This window comes from Micropterus salmoides, unplaced genomic scaffold, assembly GCF_014851395.1.
Source record: "Micropterus salmoides isolate LMB-PRFRI ecotype aquatic unplaced genomic scaffold, ASM1485139v1 Ms_hic_scaffold_12, whole genome shotgun sequence".
Lineage (NCBI taxonomy): Eukaryota > Metazoa > Chordata > Actinopteri > Centrarchiformes > Centrarchidae > Micropterus > Micropterus salmoides.
Window position 1 is genome coordinate 28,457,719 of NW_024040263.1, and position 12,487 is coordinate 28,470,205.

Genomic DNA, 12,487 nt, shown 5'->3' on the forward strand with positions numbered 1-12,487 from the left:
CATGCTGGACCAGGACTGGCCTCCACATCCAAACTAGTTATGGGGTCACAAAATACGTGCTCATTTTAAACTGAGATTTAAGATTTAAGGTGAGGAAGGTAAGGTACGTCCCTGTAGTGTCAAACTGCACTGTTCTACACAGTGAAGATGCAACACCCAAGTGAAGTAACAATATGATTAACACATTGTTTTTGATAGAGGAGGACATTATTAAAATGGTTACAACCAATTTGTAAGTATGAATGGTTTTCACTTTTAGTGACCATTTCCTCAAAACACACTGTGTTTCTAGATTATTATAAAGATCAACTTGCAGAGACTGAAAGTGGCTTGAATACCTATTCAATCACAATCTAGTCATCCCTATGTAGAGTCTGTGTATGTATAGTATGTGTAAATAACTCAACTCGCACATGTAGATACTTGAGAATTCAAAGAAAGAATTAAAAAAAAAATTCTGACACATATTTAATATACACATTCAACATGAACCAATATTTACTATACGTTATTAAACAATTGTGACCAAGATACACACTTTCATAATTCAGTAAATTCTGATGAACAAACTGTAACAGAGACATTATTTCCAAAATGTCCAATTTTTATTTCTTGCTTCATATACATCAGGCTCAGCAATTGGGTTCAACCTGTTATTTTTTTTTTACAACGTTGTTATTGGCCATTGTGATTTTACGGGCACAGTGGAGACGCAGGCCTATATGTTTTCAGTAAGTTAAGTCTGTTGAGGCTCTTCTGTCTTGGAGCAATAGATGCCAACATAGGAGAGAGAGGAAAAATGGAGTGAGAGTAACAATGAGGGAGGCTGGGCGGAGAGTACTACTGTGCAGGTCCACAGTAGCATCCATCATCAATAGATAAGAAATCTACTCTACAGTATTGCTCTATGCATATCAATACAGTACTCTATGATGGCAGTACAGTATTGCAAGTGGACCATAATACTGTAAACAGAAAGTATGTTTTATGGTTGCAGGGGATTGAGTACTGTATTCCTACCTACACAGTATTTACAGTATTTTACTGCCTGGAGATTGAAGGTCTTTGAACAGCATCTCCATGTGTGTATACTACGTGTGCAGATACAGCTCTAGAAGTTTCTCCTGCTGCTTGGCCAGGGAGAACGCACATCCAGCTGTGTTTGTTGATGTGTATTTCAGAATAAAAAACACTGTGTTCTTGTATATGTGTAGATTATAATTGAGTATGAAAACATAACAGTTTACAACGGGCTACACTACGTACAGCATGTAGTGCAACACTGAAAACTCAGATGGCATTTACTGAAAACATACCACAGCAGTGTTTTTTCCTCACAGTGTTTTCCACTGAGCGCATCAGTGCACAGTTGGTTGTGAGAAATGTTTATTCACTTGACGGTGTCTGTGTGTGTGTCATTTGAAGACAAAATTTAATTTCGAGAAGACATTAAATTGTTTTGAATGCAGTGTTGCTTTTGCATGGAATTTGTAGAGTTTTGCGTGAGAGCTTTTGTATTTGTGTTGTCTAGAAACATAAATATTTTCTTTGTTTTAGATCTTGAGAGAAGGGGTATAAAGTACTATGAACGATAATTAAAGGGAAGGGCTAGATTGTGGTTCAACTGTGGTTTGGATCTTTATGTCTGACAGAGCTTTTTTCATTCACTGATTTCTTGTATATTTTTAACAATGTGGGTCCCAGGTGTGTGAGTAATAATACATGATGATTGGGTCTATTGCTTTAAGAGCAAAAGTCTGTTCACTTCCTGTGACCAATACAAAATATGTTGGTGTTTTTCTGTGCTCTTTACATACCAAACAAAATATAATATGAATGCTACCAAGAGCTTTGTTAGCACACACGCTGAGAATGATCCATCATCACCATCATTGTAGAACGCTGACATCATAGTGAGCTGTGGTTCTACGCTGCTTAAACAACCTGAACTGAGCACATTCTCTCTGTCTTTGGTGAAAACAAACCATTACAAAGTACAACCTCTAACCAAAACAAACAATCAGATAGTGCTACAACTCTGTGACTACAGTTTCAAGTTGAACTCCAACTGTGAAGTGTGACTACAATCTTAAAGCCACTCCAAGATCCTGACATGGACAGAAGATCCGGCTCAAGAAACCAGGTGAGATTTTCTCATTTGACCCGGATAGACTTTTTGGTGAACACTTTTTCAGCACTGTGTTGCTTAAATAATTAATTAATAAAGATTTAATTTTGTACAGTTTTTCTGTAAGTTAGTGTCACAACTTTAATAATTTTTTAACCCCAATCAAGTTAAGCTGAAAGATAGATCTTGCAGCATCTGGTAATTTGGTAGTTAAGAGGGGGAGAAATGGCAAACACGTTAATACTCTATGATCTAAAACTGTTTTGATAGAATATGTATGAGTTTAAGTTTTTGCTCTCTGGTGAGGATCCAAGGAGTGCTGAGACTACAGTACATCAATTTATGTAAATAAGTGCACACTGATTCTCTGTGCACCAAACGTCACCAGGGGAACTACATGTATGTTTTTCAGGTATTTTTGCCAACGCAGTTTGGTGCTGCGTCGTACGGCCCAAACAGGCCCGGCGAGCAGCCTCCTCACTCAGCTGTGCAGGGATTCAGAGATGCCCTGTACTCTGCCATCACAGAGATAGAGTCTCTCAAGGAAGAAAACAAAGCTCTGACGGAGCAGGTCGGCCTGCTGGGAAACAGGCAGGCGGAGGTGAGCCAGCTACAAGAGGCGATCAAACAAAAAGATGACCTCCTCAAAAGGGTCTCCAAAAAATGGTGGTCTAGAACAAGAGCCCATGTGGAGATCCTGCACATGCTGGCTCAGAAGGAGAAGGAGCTGAAGAGGAGTGAAGAGCAGTGGAAGAGCACATGTGATGCTCTGGAGGCGAGCATCATGTCTAAGAACGACCAGCTGCAGGTACGCTGCCTCAGCTCATCGCAATGACTTGTTGGATTCTGACAACTTGTTTGAGATTGGTTCAGAATTACCTTTGAATGTGCAATAAAAAAGATGCTGTTTTTCTCTGTTCAGAAGCTCATTTTCGACACAAAGGAGCAGGAGCAGTCTGAGAAAAAAAAGCTAAGGAGGAGAAGAAAATGAAAAGGAGGGAAGAGGAAGAAATTAATGATAAAAAGAGAAGAAGGCAAAGAAGAGCATGGGGAAGAAAAATGACTGAAAAGTAACAGCAAGGAAACATCCTGAAACCCCTACCCCTCTTTGCCTTCCACCCTTTCCCCCATTCTTCCCCTTTCACCCTCTTATGCCTTAACCCCCCCACCTTATTAAAATTTGTGTAGCAAATATTTAAATCCAGTTCTGTTGAAGTGAATCACCTCTGCATGTGTATGTCTCTCTGGATATAGAAATTTTGGCTCAGTGGCTCTTAGCAAGTGCTAAAATATTGCAGTACTTGTCCAGGTCAAAGTTATCCAATGTGGGTTCAAATCAAGGACAATTGGATTTGTTGGAACTTTGTTGGATGAGAGGGGATACAACTTTGAGGATGTTCAAACAGAACAGATCCAACATGTTAGGGATCTTTAAATATGTCATAATTGTTTTAGACTTCAAGTAGACATATGCCCGAATTCTTTCTTGTGTATTTATAACTCATTTTGATGTTCAAATGAGGCTCAACACCCCAAAAGACATTGGGTAGGCTCTGCTTGGTTTTCTCTGACAACATTGAGTTAAAGAATTGCTCATTTGGATGATCTGATTAAAAACTACCCCTTTCTTAATGGTAACACTCCTGAATGAAGTGTACTAGAAAAATTCCCAGCGTTTCCCGTTCCATCAACCTAAAGCAAAATAGTACGTTATGCATCCCTGTCTCTCGGGAATAGGTGCCATGTGCTCTGACTGTAACAGGTTTTAGACCGTTCACAGACACTTAACACTGCAGGAAGAGTTTACTGATTTATGACACAAAACACAAAAGGAACACATGTATCCAAACCCACAGAACATGAACAATCAGGCAGAGGTTACTGGTGAACAAAACACGTCATGAGCAGAGACAGAAATTAAACTATATATACAGACACACATACACACACACACACAAGCAGGCAGGGTGAACAAACAGGTGAAATGCGGGATAATCCGGACATACAGGAAACAAAACAAGACATGGACGCCAGACACAGACGATTACCAAAATAAAACAGGAAACGGACAGAACTCAAACCAAACCTTGACGCTGTCCACATGCGTTTGTGTACATTTGGGCTGTTTTTAGTTCGAACTCTTCCTTCTTAAATCTTAATGTTACAGCACACAATTATATTTTAGAAAGCATCAACAGTTTGGCCTGCAAACAAACTTGTGCCTATTATAGCAGCATGTTTAGAATCTGAGGGCTTGCCAATCAAATGGCCCTACAATGCATATTTTGAATATTTTGTTTTAAGGAACTAAGACATACACAGTGCTGCTGTTCAATAGAGTCAATCTGGCCTCTTGGCTTTTTCTTTAGTGTCACTCCAGCCAGATGGTCAACTTTGTGCACACAGTATCTTAGAATATACAGAACAGATTATCACAACATCTGCAGAGCAAACTCATGCTGCCCGCAGGATGTATTCTTGTGATTCAGTTTACCGCTTGACCTTTAATGTAGAGCCATATATAATGTAATGAGTGTTTTACTGGGAGTTTGAGCACTTAAGGATGGGCCACGCTGTTAACTTTCCAGCACTGCAAATCTCTGGATATTGTCACAGGATAACCGCTTTTTATTTAGTTTACAATGTGGCCTTTTCTCAGTGTCACCTTCAGGCCAAATATTTCCATTTTGCCATAACTTGTAAGATAAAGAGTCTAACTTGCTCTGCATCTCTCTCCCTCTTTTATTCACAAACACATACATGTACATCAGGATTTACGGAGTGACAGTCTTCACGACCAACACGCACACATATGGTTATGTTCTGTAAATGAAAACTTTGAAAGACAAAGTTAAAAAACTTTTTTTGAGTTTGCAACGCTTTGTTTTATAAAGTCTTAGTCTCAAGGTCCAAGATAAGACTTGGCATCAGGGTTATTTTCTCAGACTTTGCAAAGTTCCTTCATAGCCACATAAGATCTGAGGGCTGAGTAGTACTCGTGATGTGATGCTCCTTGCTATTATTTAGGCCTTTTTTAAACTATTTAAATATTACTCCTGCTATTGTCAAAATACTTCTGATGCTGCTATTACCATTCCAATCACTATTGGTATTGCTGTTATTATTATTATCATTACTTCTGATTATTAAGGATAGATTCAGAAACGAGTTGCACTACGCACGTTATTATGCTCCAGCCTCTCCATGTTCACTCTGCCTTACAGAAATAGATCTGCTCTTTTGTCTCGTCTAGTATCAGTTACTGTGTTGTGCTGCATAGTGTCTTGTCTTGTTGTTCATTGGGATCTTGTTTTTAGCATTGTGGACTATAAGATGTGGCATTTCGTTCATATGCTTGGTATATGGATGAATGACAATAAACGAACTTGAACTTGAGTAAACTTACTTGGTGTGTTCCAGTTTTTTACAACCGCTAACATCCTTTTGTCCAATCTGTAGTCTAAATTTCAAAACTCTAAACACAGTTTGTTACACAAGGTAGCTCCGCTTTAATCCTGACAAGCTCAGCTGCAGAGCTGCAGTCTCTAACCTCTAACCATTCAACTTACACTGTAAATTTCCAGCTAAACGGAGGCTTTTTGAAGAATCTTTTCTCTCTCTCTCTCTCTCCTGCCATTCACCTGTCTTTTGCAGAGTTTTGCGTGGATTCCGTGCTACTGACCCTTCACTAAGCCCCGCCCCCCTTAGTTAATGTTGCGCTGCCACTGTGTACTACTGCACTCCCCAGAGAAATATTGTCAAATTAGTTGGAAAAAGCGATCGCAGACAGTTTTCCGGTTGCATTATATATTTGAAGGTTGTATACAGGCTGTCAAACTGACTCAAACAGAGGAGAAAAAAAAAATGAAAGATAGAAGCTAAAGCCTACCAATCACACAGTAGGCTACAAGTGAACGATTGAGACAAAAGACAACGATATGAACGACAACAACACTGTTCCTGTGCAGCTGGGTAGGCCTCTATTCATTATTACAATCATAAAAAAGCAGAACAGTAGGGCTTTATTACTTTGCATTCAGTTTATTGAAAGTTTTGTTCATTTTACATGTTTATTTACTGCATTAAACGTTGAAATGTATATTGTAATAGACTGTATATTAACTCATTGGGAAAAGGTAGTTCTATGTAAAATCAGACATTGAGCACCCCAATATCGCCAAAATGGCGTGATCATACGTGGCAAGGCGTTCAGTCCTAATGCATCTACTTATCTTCGGCTACTCTGCAGCTCAAAATCTATATTGAAGCAGCTGATAAGCATTTCTGAATAAACATATCATTGAAACCTTGAGAAATAGCTGATTTATCGTAATTTACAGTTAATTCCAATCTCAACCAGAGACATAGACAGGTGAAGCAAGTTCTTTCAGTTACATGCACAATGCAGTAAGAAGGGGACTTTCTGGAGTTGAGTTTATCTAATGTGGATAAAGAACAACACGGAAGACGAGAGAAAGAAAGAATAATGTCCGAACAAGGGAGAAGAATAGTTGGGCCAAGGAGAGGAAGAGGGCCAGGGAGGAGTAACTGAACCAGGGTAAGTGTTCCTAAGGTGCATAGCGAGAGATGACATTAGATGTTCTGGCCAAATGCTGACGATTATATGATTAGAACAGGACTGTGCATTTTTGATTCTTTCCCTTCTGTGCATTTTTTTGTTTCAATGTAATTGTGTTTATTTACTCTACATTTACTCATTTGGCAGATGCTTTTATCCAAAGCGATCTTACAACATACAAGCATCAGTAAAGCTTCAATACAGTTAGAGATCTACAAGTGACAATAAATACTAGTAAGAGCTTTTAGAACGTACAGCATCAACAGGGTAAATACACAGAGAAAGAAGTAAGAGTTAACAAATAGGAAGTGCAAAGGTACGGGGTTAGTGATGTTACAAGAGGAATTGTTCTCAGAAGAAATGAGTTTTCAAGAGCTTCTTGAAGTTAGAGAGGGACGCCCGTGCTCTGATGATAGGTGGTAGCTTGTTCCGCCACCGTGGTGTCACTGATGAGAACAGCCAGGACTGAGCTTGCTTTGTGTGTAGGGATGGCAGAGCCAGGCGGCGTTCGTTGGAGGAGCGAAGTGGCCCAAAAGGAACATAAACGTATTTGACAGTATTTTTACACATTTTTAACCAAAAGCCATATAGGCTGGATTATTTGTTGGTCACTGGCGGCAATTTCATGTTGCTAATAAATATTTTACTTCTGTAATTCTGTCACTTACATTTTCCTGAACTACATTCTATAAAGTAAAGATGACACTTGTGGCCAAAACTGCACACATCCGACCCCTCAAGCCAAAACTGTAGGGTGGTTTACAGTAAAAGGAAACTGAATGACAAAAAACAATAGATTTCATGCTGTCTACTGTATGCAGCAAGTAGAGCTGAAACATGAAAAGTAATGCAGTTTTTGTAATGCCATCAACTGTTTGTGTTTAGAAAGTCGTTGAGCTATGATTGATTGATCTGTTCCTCTTGGAAAGAAAACGTGCTGCTGTTTTGTTAGAATGATTTGATTTTGAGTCAGTTTTGAGTTTGTATATGTAGAGAATGTTTTTTTTTGCATTTTGAAATGATTGAGTATGTTTATAGAATTGAGCAGAAAATGTACAAGTGTGTGAGGTAGGTGTGTTGCTGTGTTAAGAGTTTCGAGTGTCTGAAGTTCAGCTAAATACTTGTTAGCAATTGAAAAAAACTGTAAATTGGCGACTTGAACCTATTGGTTTACTACACAATAATAAGTAGTAATATTAGGATTCACTCATTTTTTAAAATTACTTGAATTTGATTGTTTTAAGCTTCTGGTGATAAAATAATGATGAACCTAAGTCTAACCTACACTAATATAAACTGTATGACCTAACATCTACGGACTGCATGTTAAAGTGTGGTGTAACCTTTTGATTAACCTCCTCATTGTTGAAGGGGTAAAGTGGGAAAATACATGTGCGGTGAGCAGGATGGAGCTTTTCTCAGTTCCCCACAGCGTCAACTAGAGGGCGCCATAAAGACAGAAAAGAAGTGAAACCACATCACTGCTCACAGCCAGTCAATTTGTTGCTTATCACTTGCCAACAAGCAAACTTTGCACTACTTTTAAGTTGTTGGGGAGAATGGACAGTTGTCTGTGTGTGTGTGTGTGTGTGTGTGTACTGTATACTGTACATATACATGTGCAAGGTTATTTTAAACAAGAGGGGGAGCATACAGAGCACTTATCCCACAGTTTGATACTTACCATTTAAATAACTCAATAAAACATAAAGATAAAGTCATCTGAAGGTAATTAGAAATCTGTGTGTGTGTGTGTGTGAGAGAGAGAGAGAGAGAGACACACACAGAGATTTTCATTGTGCTTTATTCATGGTGTGAGACAGCTTAGGCCTTGCTCTGCTGTTATCTGGTGGCCTCCCACTCCTCCACCACCACAATGGCTCCTGCTACCACATTCATCAACTTGACATCGCACGCGCACACTCACACACAGGCACACACACACTTTTCTCCTTCTCACCCCCATCCCCCGTCCCCCATATGTCTTTCCACTCCACATTTCTCCAGCTACATTTCTTCACCTTATTACTCTGAGAGGGAGAGAGAGTGAATGATTCTTCTAACTCATCTCCCACTCTTTGTGACACATCATTTGTCGTTGTGATTAGAGCCCATAACGGTGCCTCTGGAGTGTGTGCACGGCTTATGGTGTGTGTGTGTGTAAGTGTTTGGCTACAGGAGGAAACTGGCTGTCATTAACTTGGACTTGTGGTTGGCTCATTGTCTGCACTGAGCGCTGGGGAGCAAGAAAGACAGGTGTGTGTGTGTTCATGAGGCCTTTTACCTGCCACCTGCCCTGTGCAATAATTAAATTACTTGGGTTAAACTTTCCACTAAATAAATTATGTGTTTTTGCTGCTTGCACTGCAAATTTGGAAGTTGTCTAGCTTTTTAGCCACACTAGCGACAGTCGGTCGGATGGTCCACCACCTTGGGTTAGACTAAAACATCTCAACAACTGTCATGAAAATTTGGTTCAGACCTTCATGCCCCGCTTAGGATCAATTCTAATCACTTTGGCGATGGCTTAACTATTCACCTAGCACCATCATCAGGTCAAAATCTCAATTTGTCCAATAATGACATTCCCATCAGCAGCAGCTGTACTTTGTGTTTAGAGCTAATTATCCGATGTTAGCATGTTCTGACATGCTCTAAATTAACAGTGTGACCCAAATCCATACAACATACTAATTCTAAGCAGGGTTTGAGTATGTAGAGCTGCGCACAGCTGGAAAATACATCCTGGGTGGTAGTGAAACAGCTCCACAAAGACTTTACAGTATAAATGAATTTGGGAGACGCCTTGAGTGGATGAACATGGTAAACAGTACACCTGCTAAACTTCAGCATGTTAGCATTGCCATGGCGAGCATGTTAGCATGCTGACGCTGGCATTTAGCTCAAAGTACTACTCACCGAGCTGCTAGCATGGCTGTAGACTTTTAATATTCTCCTTACTACTCTTGCTTGACACACTACTGATTCTACAAATTAAACTATTACTAATAACATAACTAAACTATTTGAGCAAATTTTTAAGTAAAAACGCCAAACGCTCAAATCTGAAATGGTGTTCGATTTTTATAATGAATATATAAAAATAAAGAAATACATACGTTCACATACAATAAATGAATAAATATAGTAAAATATGTTTTGTGTGTTTTTGTCTGTTGGAAGAAATTCTTTGACTCTGGTAATGTGCGATATGCATTTATCATTATTTGTGACATTTATACAATAAATTATTAACTGAAAGGAGCAGCAGATTTAGTGATTTGGTGTTGGTTCTTACAGCCCTGCAGCTACTCTAGTCTAATTGGACTTGTGCAGGTAGCTCATAAGCTTCAATCTTTCAGGCTGCCGGTACCAGCAACAGTTGTTCCACTTTTTCACACCAGTAATGAACACCTCAACATCGCACTCTCTGGAGATGTTAAGGTGTGTGCTTGGGGGTGGATTGTAGCAAACACCTCCAACTGCAGCCTCACTCCTCCACCCGTCCCCATCTTCCTCCCGTCCTGTCCTTCATCCTCCCTCTTCCTCTCGTTTTTCTCTGTCCTAGGTGGTGTCGCCACTGAACATGAGTAATGATGTTGTCATCTCTGTTAGTCTCCATTTATCAATGTCAGATGGGAAGCAGGAGTGTGGTGGATATGTCTGTGTGTGTCTGTGTGTGTGGTGCTAGTGGGTGGGGGGTAGAGAGTTGAAGAGAAACAAGGCAGCCAGGAAGAGGGGAAACGAAAGATGTAGCAGGAATATGAAGGGATGAGGTAGAGGAAGGTTGCCTCGGCGAAGAGGAGGGATGAAGAAAAGAGGTGTGATTGACGGAGGATGAGCCGGAGTGAGTTTGAAAGGGATTGCAAAAAAGATGAATTACAACTACAAGGCCCTGGCCCTGCATGTGGTCTGTCTGTCTGTCTGTCTGCTGACACCAATGGGGAGCCAATGATTCATCGTCACTATTACTGCCAGACAGAATTAAGGCGCTGCTCTTTAGCATATGCAAGTCTTATTATGCAAATCAGATCGGCTAGACAAAACATTACTGCAGCAGTTAGTCTGGTTCTAGGCGCTACATGAATGTGTGTGCATTTGTCTCAGTCAGTCCTGCGACCCTGAAATGAAATGAAACTACTGCTCGTCAGCTAACCGGGCAAGCATAGATATTGTTGTGTATTCGCAGACACAATGTTGTTGTCTACGGAGCCCAGAAATAGACCAGAACCACTACCTAATTCATGTAATGAATTAAAAAAGTAGCTTTACTCTTTCGTCTTTTCCCCACAAAACGTTTCCTTTTCATCCACACTTTTCCGATTTTACTTTGCATATATGTTGATGAGTTGGGCGTGTTCATGCTGGTTCAGAGCAGCAGCTGGTCCAAGGTTTGTGTTGCGGCGTTCAAGTTAACATCGGAAAACCTCGCTCGGCCAGTCATTGTTTACAACTAGCCTGGTTAGCTATTGTTACACGTGTTGATAAAGAAAACACATTGTGCGGAAAATTTCTATAAGACACAAGTACACAGAAGTGCTAATTATAAACTACAGCTTTCACTAACTGTTGATACTCGGACCAGCCATCTTGGATCACGAAGCCGGGGTGGTGCGGTTCTCTTGACTTTCCAAGTCGGAAATCCAACTTAAGGAGGCGTTCCCTTTGAAATTTCCGACTTTGAACTCAGAAATTCCGACTTCCCATGTCAAATGCACCATAATGTCAGAGGAGACTGGTGAGGACTGTGTGGCTAGCTAGCTTAACTAATGCCGCGTTCGAGACCAGTCGGGACTGGGATATTTCCCAGTTGAAACTTCCGACATCAAAGCGTTCCAGGAGCATGGTGGTGCATGACGCCGAAAGTGAACGTAAACCATGGCTGACCGTGACAAAGTGTGCACATAGTTGCACCCTCAGCAGTGTTTTAGGTGTTAATTAAAAGGACGGCAGTTTAAATGCAAACAACTGACATAAATAGCCTCTACACTAGTTAACTTTGTACCCCTCTAGCTACATCAGTTGGTAACCCTCAAGTAAGTCAGTGTTGTAGGTTACACTTCCTAATGTTTTGGCATTTTTACCGATAACCTTTATGCAGAGAAGATGATTTTTATGAGATTCTTTACTGTAGCCAGTTACCTAATAGGCCTAACATATTTCTACATCAATGTACATGCAGAACAGGTTTTACTATATGACCGTATGTATTATTTTAATTCAAATACATGCAAATATACTTTTTGTTGGTTTACCGTTTACAGTGTGTGCATCCATGGGAGCTGCCATTGTTTTATGACATAATTCAGCTTCTACTCGTGAAGTCGGGGTACATATATTTTTCTCCGAGTTCACATGTAGGAATTCCGACTTCAAGTGGTGTTGCAGGATAGTTTTTCTAGTTCAGGGGTATTCAATTAGAATTCAAAGTGGTCCAGTTAGAAAATTTCCCGAAGCAAAGGTCATCAAAATGTCTAACTTGCGTTATCATTCAGTACCATAACGTATAGTTGTATCAACATATGTTTTTAGGGTTAAAATAGAAACGCTCCGTCACGAAGTCTCATTAATAAATCGGCTGTAGGTCTGCGGTCCGGAGAGGACAGCGGCTGGGTCTGGATCCGGCCCGCGGCCCGCTTTTAGTGACCTCTGTTCTAGTTGGACATCAGAAATTTCCGAGTTCCAAGTTGCCTGGAACGCAGCATAAGGACACTGGTGCACACTCACACTCAGCACCAACCTTTTTAACTGGCTACAGTGATAAATGAACTTATTATATT